Source organism: Montipora foliosa, chromosome 5 (assembly GCF_036669935.1).
Source record: "Montipora foliosa isolate CH-2021 chromosome 5, ASM3666993v2, whole genome shotgun sequence".
Taxonomy (NCBI): domain Eukaryota; kingdom Metazoa; phylum Cnidaria; class Anthozoa; order Scleractinia; family Acroporidae; genus Montipora; species Montipora foliosa.
The window spans coordinates 18926934-18936933 of record NC_090873.1 but is presented as its reverse complement, the minus strand read 5'-3'; the positions used below and the strand labels follow the sequence as shown (position 1 = coordinate 18936933).

The 10000-nt window shown below is 38.0% G+C and overlaps 1 protein-coding gene across 8 annotated transcripts in view; it reads right to left on the bottom strand.

Moving 5' to 3' along the window:
* The window catches only part of LOC138003721 (uncharacterized), a 27672-nt gene extending 21076 nt beyond the window's left edge, over positions 1 to 6596 (bottom strand). For 4 of the 8 annotated variants that reach the window (XR_011123632.1, XR_011123633.1, XR_011123634.1 and 1 more), the window contains exon 1: positions 3986 to 6596. The gene's annotated coding sequence lies outside the window, so the exon portion shown is untranslated. Of the gene's footprint in view, positions 1 to 2192 lie in introns of those variants that run through there. The other 4 variants (XM_068849930.1, XM_068849932.1, XM_068849931.1 and 1 more) reach the window with 2 other exon arrangements.
* Between the last annotated feature and the right edge of the window lie 3404 nt (positions 6597 to 10000).

Sequence of the window (10000 nt, the reverse complement as noted above, 5' to 3'; positions counted from 1 at the left end):
GTCACAAAATTAAGCCGAAAAAAAAAAAAAAAACTACTTAGAACACTGAAGGAAGATTTGAATAAAACAGCAAATGTGAAAGGAGACAGGGATGAGCAAAATTGAAGAAGATTAAAATGTATTGTGTTTGAGGTTTTTGAAAACTGTTCAGTTTTTCAAAGTTGATCTCTGTTGTTTGTAACTTTAATTACGTATGCTCAACAGACATTTTTTCCTGGCATGAAGCTTTGGTTTGTGTTGTTTAAAAGTACTTTCTGAGTTAACATTAAGATGTATATTGAGAACATATATATATTATACATATTGGCCCCTTCAAAATAAAATGCAATTTCTCCATGTTAAAGAAACGAGGGCAAGGGGACAAAGAGCATTTCCTCATTGATAGGTAATCTGCACCTCATAGTTGCAAAATATGCCCTTTTGGGACTCCCCCTAAGGCCACAAGGGAGCCTACAAAAATACGTCCCACTTACCCTGTGTAGAAGAAAACGACTCATGGATAAAATGATGTTGTAAATCACAATGTCGTGTCTTTTTTTTAAAGCAGCCAATTGGATTGAATCAGTTACATGTAGTCACACCACACATTAAATGGTACAATCTGATTGGCTGCTAAAAAAGCATGACAAAGTCACAGTAAATTATTTTTACCATTAGCAAAATTAACAGTCAAGTATATAATTTATTGCCTTTAACCCTAACCAATCAAGTGCAACCTTACTACCCTGCAGCAGTGCGTTGAGCATATTTTCTTACGGAACACCAGAAATGCTTAAAGCAATCGTAGGAAGACATGAGGTGTTGCATTTTACATCGTGTTTTATGAAGCAACCATCCTTTGGTGACAGCATCACATTTGAAGGGACTGAAGTGAACATCACAAAGAAAGCAAGGAATCTAGGTGTTATCATGGATACAGCGATGTATCCAGAGTGCGTCATTGCGTCCTGGGACGCACTCGTTTTCCTTTTGGACGCATAGAATATGGAACAAAGGGTCCAATTGGACGCAGAAAAAAAATCGAATGTTTATGCAAATTACCAACGCCAGGAAAAACATGCGAACGGCGTATTTCACAAGGAAATTGAACATTACCATTTCTCACAACGGAGAAATGATTGAGTTCCTTAAATTTCAAGGTTAGCTGCTATTTTCAGATTTTCGTAGTCCAATAATTTCATTTTGTCAACCATTATGTCCAGCTTCAGAAGTCGAGTTTTGAATTCGCACGTGTTGCGTGACATGATCTGAGCTGTTTTTTACGTGAGGCAATCGGCGACACTTTCGATCTGCCGCCAGTGATAATAAAACATTTCGGTCCAAGTTCAGTTTGTTGCATGCTTTCCAAGTAAATTTCAAGCATTAGCTCGCTTATCGTGAGCGAAATAGCAGAGAATCCAAAGGCAAAGTATGTTAAATTTTTGTTTTGTGCGACCCTGTTGATAAAAAAATTAATTCCGGGCGCGCACGTGTCATCGTCGTCTCGGTTCTTGTTTTGCACGTAACTTGTCTGTTTTGCATATAATTTTATGCAACTTTTTTTCGGAGTTAGTGTTATAATTAACGTGTTGAACATGAAACTTGAATGTATTCAATCGCTTGATTATTAACATTGGCCATGGCGAAGCCACGGCCGCACGGGCCGACGATGAACTGTGCATCGATCGCTAATATTTGTTTACTCTTTTGTTCCTAAATTACGCCTCAAGTGTAGTTAAAATAAATGATGCTCTTTTACGGAAAATTGAGATTCAGTTCTGTTTTTTTTTCTGTGGAGATCTAGATCATTTATCAACTGGAGCCAACAGCTCCTACAGCATACGGATTTCAATGTGATCGATGGAGCTTCGGTCTTCGGTCTTCGGTTTGTAGACACCCGCTTTGACAGCCCATACATTTTGATCAATGAATCAACAGGCACAACAGTTTCAAAGAAATTGATCATTTTAAGTACATATTCGTTGGGAGGGGTAAGACTTTATTTTTGTGCATTTAGAAATCTGAAAGGGTCCTGCAACAGCAATTAAGAGGCAATAGATCGCATATTAATTCTTGAATATTAATTAGCTGGACCCCCAAAATTTTGCAATGGACCCCCAAATTTTTCAAAAAGGGGTCCAGAGGACCCCCAAATTTGAAAACCTAGATACATCGCTGTGGATACTGGTAATAATTTGTCATTTAGTAGTCACATCAATGAAATTTGTGAGAAATCTACTCTCGCCATAAAATCAATAGGACACATTCGGAAATATCTTTTGCTAGACGGACTTGAAACGTTAGTTAATGCCCTTGTCATCTCACAATGGACTCTTGTACATAATTGTCTTTTGTATGGTATTCCTAAGTATCAAAGGGATAAACTCCAACGAATCCAGAATACTGCAGCGAGTCTTGTGATGGGCCTAAACATTCAGATCATGTTATGCCTCTACATATTTGTACTAAAGATCTTGCACTGGCTTCCAGTAGAACGGAGGATTGAATTTAAGATTCTCCTAATAACGTACATGTACATGTATAAGAAGACTATACATGAACATGGCCAGTCTACAGACTACATTAAGCCTTGAATTGATATGTATCAACTGTCACAAAACTTTGAGATCAACATCACATTCACTATTCTGTCCTCGAAAACCTAACCCTGAAAACTATGGGTGTAAAGCTCTTACTTTTGTGGCACCGAAATTGTGGAACTCCCTACCGGAGGACCTTAAGAATTCCAAGACTCTAACCTGTTTTAAAAACAAGCTGAAAACTCATCTTTTTAGGAAAGGGCACGTAGTTCCCGGTGTTGTGGTCTGTCTTCTGTTGTATATCATGGTTGGGAGGGTAAAAATTGGCGCAAGCTGTTGTGGTGCTCTGTCAGCTTGACTGGCAAAGTTAATAAATTAAATTAAAGCCGTTTTATTTTAGTAAGCATTATTGTGAACTTCATTAGTTAGATGGGGATTTTAATTGTATTCTGTTTAATCATTGTAAGGCACATTGAGCTTTAAAAATGAGCCATATAAGACTGCATTTATTATTATTAATATTATTATTATTAATTGATTACTGAAATAAATATAACACGAGAATGAAATCGCAAAGAATTGTTAGTTGTTGGCCACAAACTGTTTGTGATAAACAACCAATGTTATTCTTTGCAAATTTGCTCTCAGCTTTGACATGAAAGATGAAAGAAAACAGGAGAAAGTAACAAAATCTTTAAGCTCTTGGAAACCAACGACATAGTGCCTCGAGTGAAATTAACACAAGATGCAAATAAATTAGCCAATTTAAAAAATACCATAATACTCTTTATTTGTCCCACCACAATTTTGCATAAGCAATAATTGTTTCCAAGAGAAAATAAAAACAAAAACAAAGAGTATTATGGTATTTTTGATATTGGTTAATACCGGTGCATACAAAATAAGAACTTGCTTTACGCTTTTTATTTTGAATACTTATGAGCTAGTTGTGTTAATTTCTTCACTTCGATCTGATTACAAGGACATGAAATCATTGAAATGGCAAGAAACCTTTTCTTTCATTAGTTTTTCGTGATATTAACTCAGCTTTCTGCTAAACTTGCCTTGAACAACTCTCAAAGCAAAGAAACACTAGAAAGGTTTTAACAACACGGGTTAACTTGACACTTGACCAAGGATTGTCATTTTCAAATAAAAATACTAAAATTATTTAATGCCAATATTTTAACAATTATTGGACGACGGTGAGAAAAATATCGTGATTTGTCAGTGGCGAGTCAGAGGCTGAGGCAAATAATACTTGATCTGCAAGACACTGACAAATCACGATATTTTGCGATAACGGAGATCAATAATTGTTTTATCCTTCGATCACCGAGTTTGTTTTTTGTTTTTGTTTCCGAGAAGCCATAAGCGCGTGCTGCCTTGCAGAGTCGAGTAATGGCACCAATCAATTGGTTTCCTTCTCAGCATAATTATATTTGTAGACTTCAAATTGTACTTACAGTCAATAACACTAGGCATCAACAGAGCTGAAGAATTTCACAGTTTTCAAAGCGTATCCCGACAAGTGAAGCTTTGGTGTAAAGCTCACCATTCTTTTTTCTGGCTTCAGCATAAAATCTCTTCAGTACATATGCATTCGCCAACTTGTCCTTCGCGTTGATGGCACAAGCGACTCTTCGTCTACCTTTCTTTCCTTGAGATACTCTCAAAATACGTTGAGTGCAACTTTTGTTCCTTTCCTAGAATTCTCACTGTTCTTTTGATCAACTAAAGATGTCGAATTATTCTCTGACAGCTCGGGGAACCGATCTGCCATTTTCTCACAAGAGCGTGATGTCAGCTGCGCATGAGCAGAATATTATTTGCAGCAAAACACTTATTTGTAGGCAGTTATCTGCAGGTAAAGTGGTGGGCTCTCGGCCAATGAAAAGGAAGGACAAAATACATCGAATGATAATTTTAAATATTCATATTGTATAATGTTATCTCTATACAGCTGCAAACTTTAGAGGTCAATTATCCTTGTTGTCACTTTCATCATCTGAAAGAACTATTATTACGTTAGATCTGTCCGCAGAACTGATTTTTGCTTTGGGAGAACTTCTACCATACTTGTTCAATGATAATGAGGATTTTGATGACCATAGTGGATCTCTTTCACAATGCAGCATTCCAAAAACAAACTCATTCTTAAAGTCAACAAACTCGAGCGCCAGTGACATGGAGGATTCTGAAATAAAGAAGCCACACCAGGTAATTAGTGGAGCACATATCATTGGGAACAATGCTAAAGATGACAAAAATGATATGACTTTGTTCCAAGAAGTTCCACGGTTCCTTTAGTTATGTCTGATGTTAATTCTGTTGTGATGGATTCTTCTTTTACAGTACCTCATCATAACAGGCTTCATGACATTCTGTAAAATTTGTCTGCTTCTCAGATTTGGCCACACATTCAAACAAAACAGGAGAAGACAGTTCCATAATACCACAGTTAAGTTCACTTGATTGCAAAGGATGTCTCTTTTAAGGAGACAAATACAAAGGAAAGATTAAGACAAAAAATATCGCTGCTTCCTCTTCAGCTGAAAATTGTGATCGTTCTATTAGTGCTACTGATTGACCACTGTCAATGGCCTTTCTCCCGGGCACAAGAACAGATCAGGGAACCCTTCCTCATCTTCATCACTCTTCCCTTTCCTTTCTAATCCAAAGTCGTCGCATTCTCCACCACTAGAATCTAAGGCCCATGCATTAGAAAGCTGAGAAAGTCTTTTTTTTCTTTTCCCTTCAAAGTTGTTTTCTTGGTTTGAACTTTCAGAATCACTTGTACTCCCATGACCATTTCCACAATTTTTCAGGCGTCCATAATGAGCATACTTGTTAAAAACTTCATCAAGAGCTCTTTTGCTCATCCTCTTGTTCTCCTCTAACTTCTTCAGAAGAGACGAATCTCTCATGGCAGGGTCATCCCTTGCGAGATAGTCATCAGTTAAAAAACAGCCAGAATTGTTTGCAAAATCTAAGCAACGCCTCTTTTGTAATTTGTTACCAACATACATAAATACTTCATCAGTAATGTCTGCAAGGCCCTGAGGTGCTATTTTCAAACCATGCTTTTTCTTTGCTTCTGAAATGACAGTGCTAATGTCATGTCTATCTGGAAAACAACCTTTTTTCTTTTTCAAAAACCTGTTAACAGCTCTGTCAATTTCTGGGAATCCCGTGGGGGGGCATCTGACTTTTTTCTCTGTTACCCTCCCTGTCTCTGAGGTTCTGCCTTTAATTCTGCATATTTTATTCCAGATTTGATTAAAGCGATCTTTTAATCTGCACTCTTGAATATAAGTGCTGTCATTCATGGTCATCTCGTCCAAGGTTAGCTCCGCTTGATTTAAAATCCTTATTCTTTCGTTTACGTGTTTCATTTTGTCTTCCAGTCTTCTCAGCAGGCGCTTTCGTTTTCTCGGCGAAAGCTCACGTGTAAATTTTGATCTCGTCGACTCATGATTGTTTTCGCTGATTTTTCTTCTCTCTGTTTTATTCCTTTGTGTGGGCCCTTTTGAATGTTTAGAAGAAACAACTGAACTACTGCTTGGTCGAGGAGGTTCGACCTTGACCGGTTTAACTTCCGCGTTTGTGTCGATCGTTAAATGAACAATGTTCTTGTTTTGTCCCGTCTCCTCCCCACTTGAGTATATCGTGACCTCTTCGTTTCCTGTGTTACTAACATAATTAACTGTCGTTGCACTTTTCTCTTCACCAGATTTCGATTTAGACTGACACTGCCTTGAATCGAAACCAAGAAGCGATAAAATATTGCCTGTAAAAATATAAGCGTTCTGTTCAGCAAGCGCTTCCGTTCTCCACCTGAGTGACTTTTTGAAATTCGCGGACGAAACGAACTCTGACCGAGCATCCCTAAATTTCAACCGAAGTAGGATGAACTCTTCTTCAGAAATCAAAGGCTCCACTTTAGAAGCAAACGCTTTAAAGAGCTCCTCCACATCTGCATCGTCCTCCTCGTCGCTGGACACGACAATGATCGGATCGCTTAAAGATTTGTTCTCCCCTCGTTCCATTTCAAACACGTTCCGTTTCAATATGGCGTCTGCGTTTTGTCTCTCTTTCCTCGCCATATTTAGTACAAAATGTCCAAATTAGGAAATAAAAATACAATAAGTTACCAAATATGGTAAAAAGACGAAAAAATAGTTTTCTGATGGGTCGCGCTCTTATAATTAATACGCGCATACATTTTTCATGCATAATGTATGATAATTATGTCAATTTGACACTAAATTTCCTCCGTTTTAGGAGAAAATGTTTAAATTTTTAGTGCCTTAAAGGCGGCGAAATACGAGATACAAAAATCCTCAACTTCGCGCGCAACATTGTTTCGTTGCAAGTTTTGGTCGATGTCTCCCGTTTTTCACCTTGCGTGATCAACTTGTCGCGCAACAAAAACATTTGTTGCGGGTTGAAGAAAGTTGTTGCGAAAAGTAGAGCGCGGATCTACTCTAAGCAACAAATTTTGGCTTTGTTGCTCGTTTTTCATGAAGCTGACAACTTGTCGCGCAACAAATGTGCTCGGGCACTAGCAAATCAACCAATCAGCGCCCTGCATTTCTTCAACCCGCAACAAATGTTTTTCTTGCGGGTCAAGTTGATCACGCAAGGTGAAAAACGGGAAACATCGAACACAACTTGCAACGAAACAATGTTGCGCGACAAGTTGAGGGTTTTTGTATCTCGTCTTTCGCCGCCTTAAGGGGCCAGAGACGGATTTTTCGTGCATTGTTAAGGAAGTGAAATGTTACTCCGGTGACTGACGTCATCATATCATGAGCTGGCAAGAAAACCCACTCACAAGCAAAAGTTACCACACGAAACTGTTGTTCCCATCGAAGGTTTTTCTTGCCCTTCCTCGCGCTCGTTCTTACATCAACTGCGCATGCGTAAACGAACTGACTTCCGCTTTGAGAAAAAGCTAAATTTCCGGCTGTCCACCCGGTCTTTAAATTGAATTAATTTTTTTTTACATGACATGTTTCACCCCCAAATGCAGAATATAGCTAAGCATTGACCGAATGCAAAAATGGCCGCCAACAAATTAATTATTCTTTTGTCTTGGTGTTAATTAGCCTAACTAGCCTCGTTTTACAACCCAAATTCTTTCAATTTTACGTCTGTGAACGAGGCTAGTCAGGCTAATTAACACAAAGACAAAAGAATAATTTTATTGATATTTTCAAATCATCTTTTTTGAAAAAGTTATGGGTATTTCATTATCGTTTATGTCTATAAAAGAACATTTTTCAAAATAAAAAGAAAACCAAATACAAATACAAATACAAATACAAAAACAAATACAAATTATCAAACCACCGATTAAATACCCAAATTGCGTAGCACGGAGACAAATTTAGAGTTTTCTTTTGTTGGTCACGTGACCATGGGCGTCGCATGATGACGTCATATTTAGGGTCATTGACTTTCAAAAGTTGGAAAATGACCAAAATAATGCCAAATTCTCTCAAATTCCTTAACCATTACATCCTTAGCAACGCACCCTTAAAAATACGTCAGCGGGCCCTTAAGTTTATGAAAGAATAAGGAGAGTTTATGGTGGTTTTGGAAAACCCAAGTGCGCTCGTTAATATAGAACTGCACCCGAGGGTTGGAAATCTTACCGGAATCAGTGGACCAGCAAAGTGAATTACTACAAGTAACTACAGTACAACCCGGATAACTCGAAGCCCAAGGGAAACGAAAAATAGCGGGGGTTCGATTTAACGAGACTAGTGTTGAATAGCCCATGTACAGCTGCCTACTCTCCGCAAAGAAGACAAGACGCTCCATAAAGCGTACACTGGGTTGCTTGTGGTACGTGTTACACAAAAACAGAAGGCACTGCAGCATTCCAGTTAATTTTTTCAAATGGGGGCTCATTAAGACCATTTGAGGGTCAACCACATGTCGCGCTAGCAGAGGCCCTTCACGTTCACACCTTTAATTATTTTGTAATGTCCTGTCCCATTTTGAGATCTTAGTTTTTTAAGCTTTGGGAATAAATTCAGTATAAAGATAACAAAACACGCTCTTGAGTAAAACTCACTCGTTTCTTCTTTAAATAAATACTATTAGTCTACAAAAAACTAACTGTAACTATTGCTCTGACAGACGTTTTCGAGCACGTCATGCATGTCTTGCAGCTGCACTAAGGAAACATTTATTGCACACACTGAGAAGGAAACGAAAGGAAGGAACTTTATTTAAGTGTCTAGTCGTTGTAGCGCAGAAGCACTAATTGGGGACACTGTAAATTGAAATTAACAATTAACACAAATCAAGTCAAATTTTGGTTTTTGAGGAGAGGGGAAACCTCTCGGTGCAGAGTAGAGAACCAATAAACTCAACCCACGTATGACGCCGGATCTGGGAATCGAACCCACCACTGCGCCATCCCTGAAAGGACTGGAGATGTAGTTTCCGCTTCATAATTCCTCTTCTCCTGATGCAAGGTCAAAACATTGTTTGGCTTTACGTTTGCACCAAAAAGTACCATAAAAGCCAGGCGTTAACAGAAAAAGACAAGAAAAAAACATAGTTTTATATATAACTCTGAATCAAATTCTCATCGAAAGATTAATGATCGTAAAAATACGAAAATTTCTGACTTTTATGATGTTTTGTCAAAAGGAAGAAATTGATCACGTGCTAGGCAAACATAAACGTGCACGTGATCACCTTGTGTCCACAGAATGAACTAAGAGAAAGAATGTTAAGGGCCCACTCACGTATTTTTTGGGGTGCGTTGCTAAGGATGTAATGGTTAAGTAATTTGAGAGAATTTGGCATTATTTTTGTCAGTTTCCAACTTTTGTAAAACAATGACCCTAAATATGACGTCATCATACCACGCCGATGGTCACGTGACCAATGAAAGAAAACTGTACATTTGTCTCCGTGCTACGCAATTTGGGTATTTAATCGATTGTTTGATAATTTGTATTCGTTTTTGCATCCAGCCAAGCATGGTTTCTTTTTATTTTGAAAAATGTTTTTTTTATAGACATACTGAAATACCCATAACTTCAAAAGAACTGAGATGATTTGAAAAAATCAATGCCTAGCTACATTCTGTATTTGGGGGTGAAACGTGCCATGTAAAAGAAAATTAATTCAATCTAGAGACTGCCGGAAGTTTAGTTTTTTCTCAACCCGGAAGTCAATTCGTTTACGCATGCGCAGTTGGCATGAAGTTGAACATGTTGAACCACCATGGCGAGCGTATCAGATTGGTTGCGAATTGCGCTACCTGATTTTATCCGTAACACTGAGTTTACTGGTTTCAAAAGAAAATCCAGGACCGCATTTTTTACAGCGGCTTTTCTTTTCAATTAATATATCTTTAAATATTATGTATTTAGTATGTATCTGTATATGCTATGTATTTTAGCTGTAAAGGTAATGTCTCGAAGCAAGAGAAAATGAGGGGACAGAGAGGGAGG